This window comes from Dama dama, chromosome 18 (genome assembly GCF_033118175.1).
Source record: "Dama dama isolate Ldn47 chromosome 18, ASM3311817v1, whole genome shotgun sequence".
Lineage (NCBI taxonomy): Eukaryota > Metazoa > Chordata > Mammalia > Artiodactyla > Cervidae > Dama > Dama dama.
Genome location: NC_083698.1, coordinates 70,425,919 through 70,439,018, shown reverse-complemented (window position 1 = coordinate 70,439,018; position 13,100 = coordinate 70,425,919).

Sequence of the window (13,100 nt, the reverse complement as noted above, 5' to 3'; positions counted from 1 at the left end):
CATTTTCTATGCTATTTTGTCCAGTTTCCTAGAGAAAAGCAACAATTGTAGTCAGTTTAAACAAGAATTAGACTCTGGGCTTCCCTTGTGGCTCAGCGGATAAAGAATCCACCTACAATTCGGAAGACCTGGGTTTGATCCCAGGGTTGGGAAGATCCCCTGGAGAAGGGAAAGGCTACCCACTCCAGTATTCTGGCCTGGAAAATTCCATGGACCATATAGTCCATGGGGTCACAAAGAGTTGGACATGATTAAGCGACTTTCACTTTCACTTTGATCAACAAAAAATATCCAGGATGATGTTTGCTATTTTTTGATTCTTGATTAAATGGACATTGTATTTATTATTGGAAATATGTAAAAAGGTTACCATAAGCATGGAGATAGGCCCCCCCAAAAGATTTTCCAATTGAGAGTAAATTAGATTTTAGAAGTTGAGAACTAAGGAGCTTGGTCTTGAGTTATATTAATAGTTTAGAATGAATTATTAAGCAAATAGTTTGTACTTAGAGAAGAAAATGCAATTAGCTAATATCTTCAGTAACTTCAACTCTTGTCAAATTAACCTGCTATTCCTTTTCAAAGGGCAATTAGCTGACATTTGAGGAAATTGACAGTTTTTATAGATCTTAATGTAAGCCAGGCATCTCACAAAGATTGTTTACATGCAAGAAAGAATTGTTTGCTCTATGATACCACTCGTAAGTGAAATTCTGGTCAGTTTATAGTTTACAAGTGGATATAGAGGCAGCTAGTGTAAAACTGGTAAAAAAAAAATTTTTTTTTAACTTATGGGTACTGAGTCAGAAAAAAAATTATCCCATAATTATTTCCCATTCAGTGGAAAACTAGTTTTTATTTAGCTTGTAAGAGAAGAACATGACTGAATAACCTTATTTTTTTTGTGTGTGTGTGTGTGTATTTTTTTTTTTTTTATTAGTTGGAGGCTAATTACTTCACAACATTTCAGTGGGTTTTGTCATACATTGATATGAATCAGCCATAGATTTACACGTATTCCCCATCCCGATCCCCTCTCCCACCTCCCTCTCCACCCGATTCCTCTGGGTCTTCCCAGTGTACCAGGCCCGAGCACTTGTCTCATGCATCCCACCTGGGCTGGTGACCTGTTTCACCATAGATAGTATACATGCTGTGCTTTTGTAACATCCCACCCTCACCTTCTCCCACAGAGTCCAAAAGTCTGTTCTGTATTTCTATGTCTCTTTTTCTGTTTTGTATATAGGGTTATCGTTACCATCTTTCTAAATTCCATATATATGTGTTAGTATGCTGTAATGTTCTTTATCTTTCTGGCTTACTTCACTCTGTATAATGGGCTCCAGTTTCATCCATCTCATTAGGACTGATTCAAATGAATTCTTTTTAACAGCTGAGTAATACTCCATGGTGTATATGTACCACAGCTTCCTTATCCATTCATCTGCTGATGGGCATCTAGGTTGCTTCCATGTCCTGGCTATTATAAACAGTGCTGCGATGAACATTGGGGTGCACGTGTCTCTTTCAGATCTGGTTTCCTCAGTGTGTATGCCCAGAAGTGGGATTGCTGGGTCATATGGCAGTTCTATTTCCAGTTTTTTAAGAAATCTCCACACTGTTTTCCATAGCGGCTGTACTAGTTTGCATTCCCACCAACAGTGTAAGAGGGTTCCCTTTTCTCCACACCCTCTCCAGCATTTATTGCTTGTAGACTTTTGGATAGCAGCCATCCTGACTGGCGTGTAATGGTACCTCATTGTGGTTTTGATTTGCATTTCTCTAATAATGAGTGATGCATCTTTTCATGTGTTTGTTAGCCATCTGTATGTCTTCTTTGGAGAAATGTCTGTTTAGTTCTTTGGCCCATTTTTTGATTGGGTCATTTATTTTTCTGGAATTGAGCTTCAGGAGTTGCTTGTATATTTTTGAGATTAATCCTTTGTTTCTTCATTTGCTATTATTTTCTCCCAATCTGAGGGCTGTCTTTTCACCTTGCTTATAGTTTCCTTTGTAGTGCAAAAGCTTTTAAGTTTCATTAGGTCCCATTTGTTTAGTTTTGCTTTTATTTCCAATATTCTGGGAGGTGGGTCATAGAGGATCCTGCTGTGATTTATGTTGGAGAGTGTTTTGCCTATGTTCTCTGAATAACCTTATTTTCATATTATAATGTTGTCTACTAAAATTAGCAATTAATCAGTAAGTTATTTTAATATTATGTTGCTATTTACTTAAACGACAAAATTTGCAAGCAGCACACCACAAATAAATTGCCATTGTGGAAATTCTATCAAAATTATATACATATATATGTATTAATATTTATGTATATATATTTACACACACATTTATATACCATCTGTAACAATAAAAAATTGTAGATTCACAAATAAGCTATGATACATATATATATGTCTTATAGTCTATTTGGAAAATCATGGAATAAAATATGCAAAAGATTCTACTGCACATCCTAGGGATACCAAACAATCTCACCCAGTAATCTAATAATAATAAAACACAATTCAAACTGATTTAAAGTGAGAAAGGGAGAACAACAGCTTATGAAAATTTTGATGATGAACAACTCAGGACAGTAATAATGCATAGTTAACGGTGTTCTTTTGAACATGTCAGGATTTCCAAATATATACACATGAACAGATCTATTTATCTACTGTTGTTGTTGTTCAGTGGCTAAGTTATATGTGACTCTTTGCGACCTCATGGACGGCAGCATGTCCGGCATCCCTGTCCTTCACTATCTCCCAGAGTTTGCTCAGACTTATGTCTATTGGATCGGTGATGCCATCTAACCATCTCATTATCTGTTGTCCGCTTCTCCTCTTGCCCTCAATCTTTCCTAGCATCACAGTCTTTTTTCAGAGAGTTGGCTCTTTGAATCAGGTAGCCAAAGTATTGGAGTTTTAGCTTCAGTATCAGTCCTTCCAGTGCATATTCAGTTATCTATTACTGCATAACAAATCATCTCAAACTTACTAGCATAAAACAACAATCATTTTACTGTGCTCATAGAGTCTGTATCAGGAATTTGGAGAGGGCCTAGTTTCTAAAGGCTGCCGTGATAATCAGTTACTACAAATGTGGTCATTTAAAACAACAGTTATTCTTTGGAAGTTTCAGAGGCCAAAGGTTCAAAACCAAGAGATCTGTAAGGACAGTGGTAGCTCAGAAGACTCTAGAAGAGAATCTGTTTCTTGCCTCAACATCCAAATGAAAAGCCTAGAGTTAAAAAGTATAATCAGTTCAGTTCAGTCACTCAGTCATGTCCAACTCTTTGTGACCCCATGGACTGCAGCACACCAGGCCTCCCTGTACATCACCAACTCCCGGAGTTTACCGAAACTCATGTCCCTTGAGTTGGTGATGCCATCCAACCATCTCATCCTCTGTGATTTCACTAGGTGGACTCAACAGTACATGTGAATTGGCAAAAGGAAAAATCAGTCACCTTGAAGATAAATCAATAGACATTTTCTAAATGGAAGAATAGAGAGAAAGAAGACAAAAGAAAAATGATCAGAACCTTACATGTTCAGATGACACATGGGGCAGTGTCAAGATTCATCCTATGTTAATGAGAGTTCCAGAAAAAGAGGAGAACATTGTATCATTTTCTAGACATTAACTCATTCCCTCTTTTGGAAATGCTTTACTGGCTGCTGTGGCATAAGATCGTCTGAGTTTTATTTACTTCTGCTAGCAAGTGTCTCAGTGACCTAATTTTTCTATTAGTGTCTTCTGTTTTAGCCTCAGTTCATGATGATATCTTGGGTCATCACTTGCAATAAAATTACTACTTGTCCATTGAGTCTATTTCTCACTCTCATTTGCCTAGGGCAATGATTGGCCTTCCCTGGGGGCTCAGATGGTAAAGATTCCCCCTGCAATGCAGGAGACCTGGGTCCAATCCCTGGGTCAAGAAGATCCCCTGAAGGAAAGCATGGCAACCCACGCTAGTATTCTTGCCTGGAGAATCCCCACGGACAGAGGAGGCTGGTGGGCTCCAGTCCATGGGGTCACAAAGAGTTGGACATGACTGAGCGACTAAACACAGCACAGCAAAGTGCCAGAAAGCAAGTATTTTCAGCTTTGCAAGCTGTGCGGTCTCTGTCATACTACCCCCTTTTGTTATTTTAGTGTGAGAACCACTATAGACAAGACATGAACTAGTGTGACTTCTCCCAATATGACACTTAGAAAACATAGGATGTGTGTTAGATTTGGGGTGCAGGATGTGGTTTGTTCAGTCCTGTTTGGGATAATGTAAGATGTACTTCTTGGGCCAAAAAAAAGTAGGAAATTTTAGCCCTGAAATGACATGCCCTTCTCAAAAAAAAAAAAAATCGTGATTCACATACTTCTGAAAGTGCTTATATTATGGTTTCATATGATGAGAAAAAAACCACTTTTCTCTTTAAAAGAAAAACAATCAAATTTAAGAAACAATTACCTGAAGAAGATTGCTACTGGTGAACTATAAACTCAACGACTTCTTTTTCAATACTTTTTATCAATAATTTGGATGAAGTTAGAAAAACCTATATTTCAAAATGGCATAAGAAACAGAAACAGTAAAGATGTCTAATATTTTGGAGAAAAGAATAGTGAAGCTATTCTAATGACCTCTTAGAAAACAATTTAAGGTGATAGAATACCTGCATAACATATTACATGAAAAAAATAGAATAAGTTTAAATACAGTAAAATCTCAATTTTGTATAAAACATAGACAAAAACCAGATAATGAACAGCATAATATTATACCTGTGTAGTAATATTCAACTTTCTGGAACATTTATTATATTTGCCCTTTAAGAAATTTATAAATTTTTTACATTTAATGTTTACAGCTAACCTACAGAGAGGATTTTATCACTTCTTCTTAAAATGAGAGACCTTAGACAAATAAATTATTTGCTTAAAGTCCATATATATTAATTTTTGGATTTAGATTTAAATTCATTTTTTTTTTTCCTGATTGCAAAGGCAATGGCCTAATTCACTAGTCTTAAATAGTGGGATTATGGCTTTACTTTATTCTCTATATACTACATATTTTTGCATCTTTCATATTATCCACATTGAAAAGGTATTATTTAATTATAAAAATAAAGATAGGAATTGTTGACATAGTAAATTGATATCTTACAGTCATAATAATATGTCAAGATTACTGAATTTATATTTTGAAAAGAAATTCAATAATACAGACCTGGATGGATTTATTTCTTTATTTTACCATATTAAAAAATAAACTTAAAAACATTTTTTATTGAAGTAGAGTTGATTTACAATATTGTGTTAGTTTCAGGTGTACACAAAAATGATTTAGTTATGTATGTGTATATATTTATATATATTATGTATATATAGATATATTTTTCAGAATCTTTTATAGATTATTATAAAATATTGAATAGAGTTCTCTCTGCTACACAGTAGGTCTGGAGGAAATAGTCTAGATTAATAGATGTTAATGTGAATTTGGTTGACAGAGTCTCAATGAAGACATTTACTTTCAATACTCATACAAGCGTGAGATACACATACTTAAGCATAGCATCTATTACCTGGGACAGTGCTGCTCAAACATGGCCCTTAATTGCTTGCCAACTATAACTGTTACTAGTTTATGATGACATAAGAAAATAAATTGAGAGGAAACAATCAACTGAGTAATTTTATGTTAGATGAATCTAATAATAACAAACAGGGCTTAAAGTTTGTCTTTTCACTATTTTACTTTTTTTAAAATAGAACTTTGGTCCTTGAGAGAGAGGAATAAAAGCTCAGTGGTATTTCACTGTAGATAGTGAGAGAATCGCTGACCTGGGAGGTCATCTGTGGCAGTGGATACACATGTCTGTGGTACTTATACATACTCAGGTGTTAAATTTTAATTGGGACTTTCAGAGAAAGGAAGTTAGGATAATTACAAGCCTGGAAATGGTGTCACATGATGAATGATAAACTGGAGAGTTAGCAACAGGTTTTAGCAATGATTTTGAAATGTGAATAGTCAGCATAGGAAAAGGACCAATTGCTCATTATGTATGGATAGAACTAGAACTAAAATATGTTAATAGAAATGAATATAAGATTTTGACTCAATCATTAAGAAGCTTAACTATCAAAGTACTAAACATGAGTGTATTCTAAGATGGAAAATTTCACCACATTAGAGCTATTCAAATAATGCTGAGTGAAAACTTGGAAGACATTTGGTGTAAGACTGATTCTTGAAAGTTCTTGCTCCATTCAAAGATTTTGTAACTCTCAAAATCAGATAAATAATCTGCTTTGGTAATGTTGTCCCAGCTTAACACTGGACGGAGCTTTCTCTGCTCTGAAACCAATAGTGCAGCTGTCCATGTAAACTCAAGACTATACTGATTAAGTGGATGTTTAGGTTCCCTTAGGTATAGAGTTTTGGCTACTTTATTTTTTAAATATCACTTATTCTGAGATGGCATTGAGTAATCTACACACATTTTCTTCCTGAGTCTTCCTTTTTTGTTCAGTGAGATGCTTATGGCTTTCTAGATATTTTTCTCCACATTATATAACTTACTTTTGGTGTGTTCTAAGAGGACAAGCCAGTCCTGATATATACTCAGGAACAAACAGTGAATTTGACAGCCATAGGTGTAACAAAGATAAAATGAATTCATATTTTCTGTTCTGAAATAACCTCCTCTCATCTTGACTCTCATAGGAACTTCTTTATACCTTATTTCCTTCACTGCACTATATTTATCATTCTTTTATAATAAATACTTGCCATAGCTTAGTTAGGCGGTTCTCTTCTTAGTCTCTCCTAAAAGCAAAAGGCATGCATGTTTTCCTTCCACAGAAGTGAAAGAGAATGGGAAATACTTATTCTTATACAATTTTTACTGTTTTGCTACTCACTGTAACACTAAAACTGTGGATGTTTATTGAGCTACTGCTGTGTTGAAGCTTTAGTGCTAAGTGTGCTAGTCTCTTCTCACCATGTATGTTTAGTCATGGCTTAACTCTGCCTGTAACATGGGTATACCTGGTGATTAACTAGTCTTGCTATTTCTAAGATGAAATTTCTTTTGGTTTCTATGTGCCAGGCTAGGGAATTGGGGATATTTTTGATTTGCCCTGGAAAAGCCATGCATATGTAAGCTATTTGTATGCGGCTTTAACCTCTTACAAGGCAGTGGTTGTATCATATTGTTACATTTTGTTACAAGAGTAAAAACCTCTTATGTAAGGATAGCTCATTTTATAACAAACTAATTTCCCAGTATTCATTACGGATGTAAGAGTTAGACTCTTACTCTACATAAAGGTGGCTGAGCGCTGAAGAATTGATGCTAATTATGGTGTTGGAGAAGACTCTTGAGAGTCCCTTGGATTGCAAGGAGATCAAACCAGTTATTCCCAAAGGAAATCAACCCTAAATATAAATTGGAAGGATTGATGCTGAAACTGAAGTTCCAGTACTTTGGCCACCTGATGCAAAGAGCTAACTCATTGGAAAAGACCCTGATGGCTGGGAAAGATTGAGGGCAGGAGAAGCGGGGGAGAGATAAGGAGATAGTTGGATGGCCTCATTGACTCAATGGACATGAGTTTGAGCAAACTCTGGGAGATAGTGAAGGGGACAGGGAAGCCTGGCATGCTGCAGTCCATGTCGCAAAGAGTCAGACGTGACTTAGTGACTGAACAACAACAAATTTTAGTCTGACATATAGATGAGTTGAATAATATCACCCAAGCCTACTAGAATTACATATGATGGAGAAACTACCACTCCATGGACAACTTACAAACCATGGTAAGAATATGGAGTGATAGTAACCATTTTTAAGAATGGATTGTTAGTAAACTGAGTTATGAGACTGGAAATGCTAGTAAGAGTCCTGAGGTTGAAGCAGAAAGTTAAGTCCGCAATCATTCTTCTCTTGTCTTGCCATCGATGCCAGATTTAGAGCACAGGCTTTGTACCCCAGCATGCCTGGGTTTCTACTCTATTTAAGTCACTTAAATGAGTAAACATAGGCAAGTCATGTAGTTTATCTGTGCCCCAATTCCATATTGATGAAATGGAAACAATAATACCTCCATCTGAAGGTTGTGGTGAGGAATAAACAAAGTAATCTAGGCCAAGCATGAACATAATATCCCATACTTAGTAGACTCTCAGCAAATGGTTGCTTTTTTCTTCTTTCCTAGCTGATTTTTGAATATTTGTCTGGCTTTGACTTTTTATTCACCATGATATTACTGCTTATTATAAACCCTAATTCTAATTCTAACATACATGCTTTTTGATAGTTGACCATATTCTAGCTTCTCAGATTCACCTACATTCTTGTCTTGGCTTTATTTTTTTTTTTTTTCCCTTTTCCTTTGGACACTCAGCTTCATAGCTATCCTTTTCTCACAACTTCACCTCATATAATCCTCTCAAGAACAGAGAAAGCATAAAGAAATATTAGTACAAGCATAAGAAAACAGAGAATATCTGACTTTTTCATAGAAAGATATTTTTAATCACAAGTATCTGATGAAATCTGCCTTCTGTGGATATAAAGAATATTTTAAGAAGCCTTATGCCAGCTTCATTAAAGTTTTTTTTTTTGGTAAAATTGTTTTACTCATCAGGAGAGGATGGTAATAGAGTATGCCGCAATATGTTTATATTTATACTGTTTTATCTCACTCTTTTTCTGTGGCAGAAGCACAGTGATGACTTAGCCAGGTAAAATTTGCTAGTATGTGAACCTTGAATTTAATATAAGTAAATGCCCTAGTTTATATAACTATGTAATCATTATAATATAGAGTTATGATTTTGTAGACTTGAATTCTGCCTTAGACAAATATTATATTTTTTAAAATGTGTAACATTCAGGAAAGGATCAAATTAAAGAAACTAAATATTAAGTAGATTTTCTTTAAGGAAGAAGGGATTTACAAACTACAGTTTAAACTGATTAGATAAGCCCATAAATCTTTCTAGGTTTTCATTGATTTCTTATATATCCTAAGACTATCTGGATTGAGAAACTGTAATTTCTGTCATTAGTTTGTTTATCCTTACCACAAACATGACATATAGCCTCAAATATTCAAGAATATTAAGTTTTTAAAATGTAGTGTGCATTTAAAATCAGAAGGAAAAAGTAGGTGAATTAAATAACCAGTGCTATATTTCTATATGTTAAATATTCCTATAAGAGACTGTAGTAAATAAAATATATATCTGTATTTTTAAGTAAGAAATATTTTCTTAAGAGCATCATAATGCAGATAGTTTATTTTTAAGAGTTTATTTAGAACTTCAACATTATTGAAGAACTTCTAGGATAAAATGAGCCTGTTACAAGTACTTGTACTGTATTGAATTTAGCCCTTCATTGCTTTACTTAAGTATTCATAGTTCATCTATTACTGCTAAAATTTATATTCACTACAAGCTCATTAGTACAACTAATTCATCTAATACAATTACCATGGGATAAAAATACCAGACTAAATTATTCAATTATTGGTTAGTAATTTGAGCTGGACTTATGGCCTCAACACAGTGACTCACTCTGGCTGACCAGCCTAGGCTTGTTCACATGGAGACCCATTTCAAAAGAAGCAAGAACATAACCACCAAGGCACCAGCATTTTTTGAATCTCTGCTTGTACCATGTTATATCCTATTGGCTCAGATGGTAAAAATGAGCCTGCAATGCAGGAGACCTAGGTTCAATCCCTGTGTCTGGAAATTCCTTGGAGAAGGGAATGGCTACCCATTCCAGTATTCTTGGGGCTTCCCTGGTGGCTCAGATAGTAAAGAATCTGCCTGCGATGTGGGGGACCCGGGTTTGATCCATGTGTCAGGAAGATGCCCTGGAGAAGGGAATGGCTACCCACTCCAGTATTCTTGCCTGGAGAATCCCACGAACAGAGGAGTCCATTGGATCACAAAGAGTCAGACACGACTGCGAGACTAAAACACCCACACACAGACACATACTCACACACAACAAAGCCCATCAGTCAGTGTGGGGCAGCACAGCATCAGTCAAAGAGGAGGACACAGGATGGCATGAATCGGTTTGGTACTATACTGGCATAATCTACCACAGTAAAGACTTATGGGATTATTCACATTAGGCATTCTCTTACTTCATAATAAAATAGTCAAAACAGAAAATGGAAACATTGCCTATTCATCTAGAATTGTATTTGTTGATGCTGATAGCTTACGGTGAATGATGTCAGATTCATGATCTCTAAAGAAGATTTAGCTTCAGGACCAGGGACCAGGCTTGATTACTCAAGAGCTTTTGTGTAGCAGAGTTTTATTAAGGTATGAAAAGGGACAGAGAATGCTTCTGACACAGACATCAGAAGGGAGATGGAGAGTGCCCCCCTCACTAGTCTTATCCAGGCCTTCACATACTTTTACCAGACCCACTCCCACAACATACATCTTAAATTAACAAGATTAGAACTAACAATAGAAAGGTTTTACCAGACCCACTCCAACACATACTTCTTAAAATAACAAGATTATTCAGAAGGTTCTTGTTAAGGAGAAACATGTCCTCAGGAAAGATACATTGTTATATTAACTAAGACAAAGCAATGTAGAAGGAAAAAATAAAGCGTTTGTTCTTTTCCTCTTGAGAGCCCCAGACCCCTTTCTCCTCCTCGGTTGGGGGTGAGTGGGGTGGGGGACTGGACTTCTTATCAACCTATCTAGTAATTGACTCTCATCCCCCCCTGCCACTTCCTGCCCTGCCACCCTTTTCTTTTAGGAGAATTATGTTGCCATGTGAAAGGAGCATCATTTTCATTCCATAACTATTTCCTGCTATTGAGGGGCATCATCCCTAAATTGTTGAGGCAACATATTCTCCTAACCCTCATTTTGAGGGTCTCTGACCCAGGGGCCCCAAGTAATAATTGAAAGAGGCTGTGTCACTTGTAGGAGCTTGAACAACCATTTGTAACTTAAAAGCTTTCAGACAGTTAGAAACCCCATTTTACAGTTATAGATGTAAGGCAAAATAGTCATTAAACCAAGTTAAAACAAAATCAAAAGTTACATTATTCCATAGTTACATCAGTCCATCTTAGGATTGTTAGATGTCATCAGATCAAGAGGTGTCACATATGATTGTTGTTGGTGAAGGTACTCGCAGAGCTGAAGAGAGTCCTTTCCTTGAAGCGGAGAAACCCACCATATGAAGCCTTCAATTGATGAGAAGGTTGAAAAGCTGAAAGCTGAGTCACATAGTTAATTCTAAGGTTTCAGGATCTATGACAATATCTGTGCACAAAAACAGTCTGTGACAGAGACAGTCCCTTCTTCTTAGGAACAGTTTGAGCCCTCATTAAAGCTATGGGTGAAACTTGAAACCAACTGTCTTGTGTTTCCTGAGCTGACTTACGCAGATGCCTCTTAATAATGTCATTAGCCTTTTCAACTTTTTCTGAATATTAGGGTCTCCAGGAACAGTGTAAGTGACATTCTCTTAGAGCTTTTGACACCCCTTGAGTTACAGCAGCTTTAAAGATGGAGCATTGTTGCTCTGAACTTTAGTTTAAGATCCCACTTATCATGAGAAGTAAGTACAGTAAGATTTTGCCCATTAGTAAACTTATGAGCTTTAGGCATTAGCAAAACAATAGTGGCAATTACCCTTAAGCAATGCAGCCATAACATTTTTTCAGTAACAAACTGAACTCTGATCCTGTGTGCAAGCTCAAAGCGGGAGCCTGAAAGAGAGCAGTTTGAAGAGCCTTAAAAGCCTTTTGAGTCTCTGGCCCAGCTTTTTGGTTTGGGCCTGCTGAGTCTCAGTTATAAGTTTATATAAAGGCCGGGCAAGTTCCCCACAACTCAGAATCCAAATGTGGCAATTGCCTGTAATGCCCAAGAATCCTCTCAATTGTCTTAAAGTCATAGGTAGAGGAGGATTTAGTATAGGTTTAACTCTAGAAAGTATCCTTCAAATCAGTGACTGAAAAATATTTGGCTTGTTTAGGAATTTCAGACAATAAAGTATAAGGATTAGACACTATTTTTATATCTTGAACAAGTCTCTATTTATCATTTGACTTTTTTACACCCAAAATAGGACTGTTGCATGAAATGTTATAGGGAATTAATAGCCCTTGTTCCTTTAAATTTTAATTGGTGGGTTTTAACTCTTCCTTAACCTCAGGCTTTAATGGATACTGCTTTTGAAATGGAAATAAGTGAGGGTCATTGAGCTTGATAAAGACTGGAACAGCATTTCTGTTCGACACAGTTTTTTCGACACAGTTTTTCTATCACCCCACACTGTAGGATTTACTCTTCAACTAAAAGAACAGGTTCCATATTTATGAAAACAGAAGCATGGACCTTTCTCAGTATATCCCTCCCCAGAAAGGGTGAGGGAGACTCTGGCATGATCAGAATTTCCTGTGAAAATAGCAGAGTCCCAGTTGCAGCTTAGAGGATGACTGAAATAATAATGTTTGGTTTGTCCAGACAGCCCCATTACAGTAGTGGATTGGGAGGAAAGCAGACCAGGGGTTTCAGTGAGCACAGAGAAAGTTGCCTGAGTGTCCAAAAGAAAATTGACTGATTGGTCCCCTACAGTTATTTATAACTGGGGTTCCTCAGGTGTAATTAGGATGGGAGCTTGTGTGGGGGCCCCTGGGCACCTTCAGCCCCAATTGTCTTGAGAGTCTGACCCCTGGGGCCTATGCCTCGGAGGGCGGTCTCTTTTCCAGTATGGTCCTTTGCAGACTGGACATGGAGCCAGGGTGGCTTAGATGACTAAGGGCAATTCTGCCTGAGATGCCCCTCCTTCCCACGATAATGACAAGCCCATCCATTTTCACCTGGGTTCTTCTGGGTCTTTTTCTCAGGCTGTTTCAGAGTAGGTCTAACAGACGTTGTTGGGGCTTCAGTCTTTTGCCTGGTTCTTACTTTTTTTTTTTTTTTTTTGGCCTCCTATTTTCCTTCTCGTATTCTCTAACATAATATACCATCTGAACCAGCTATAACAGCTTTTTTAAAGACTGATTTGTTCCAAAAGCCTGTTTTC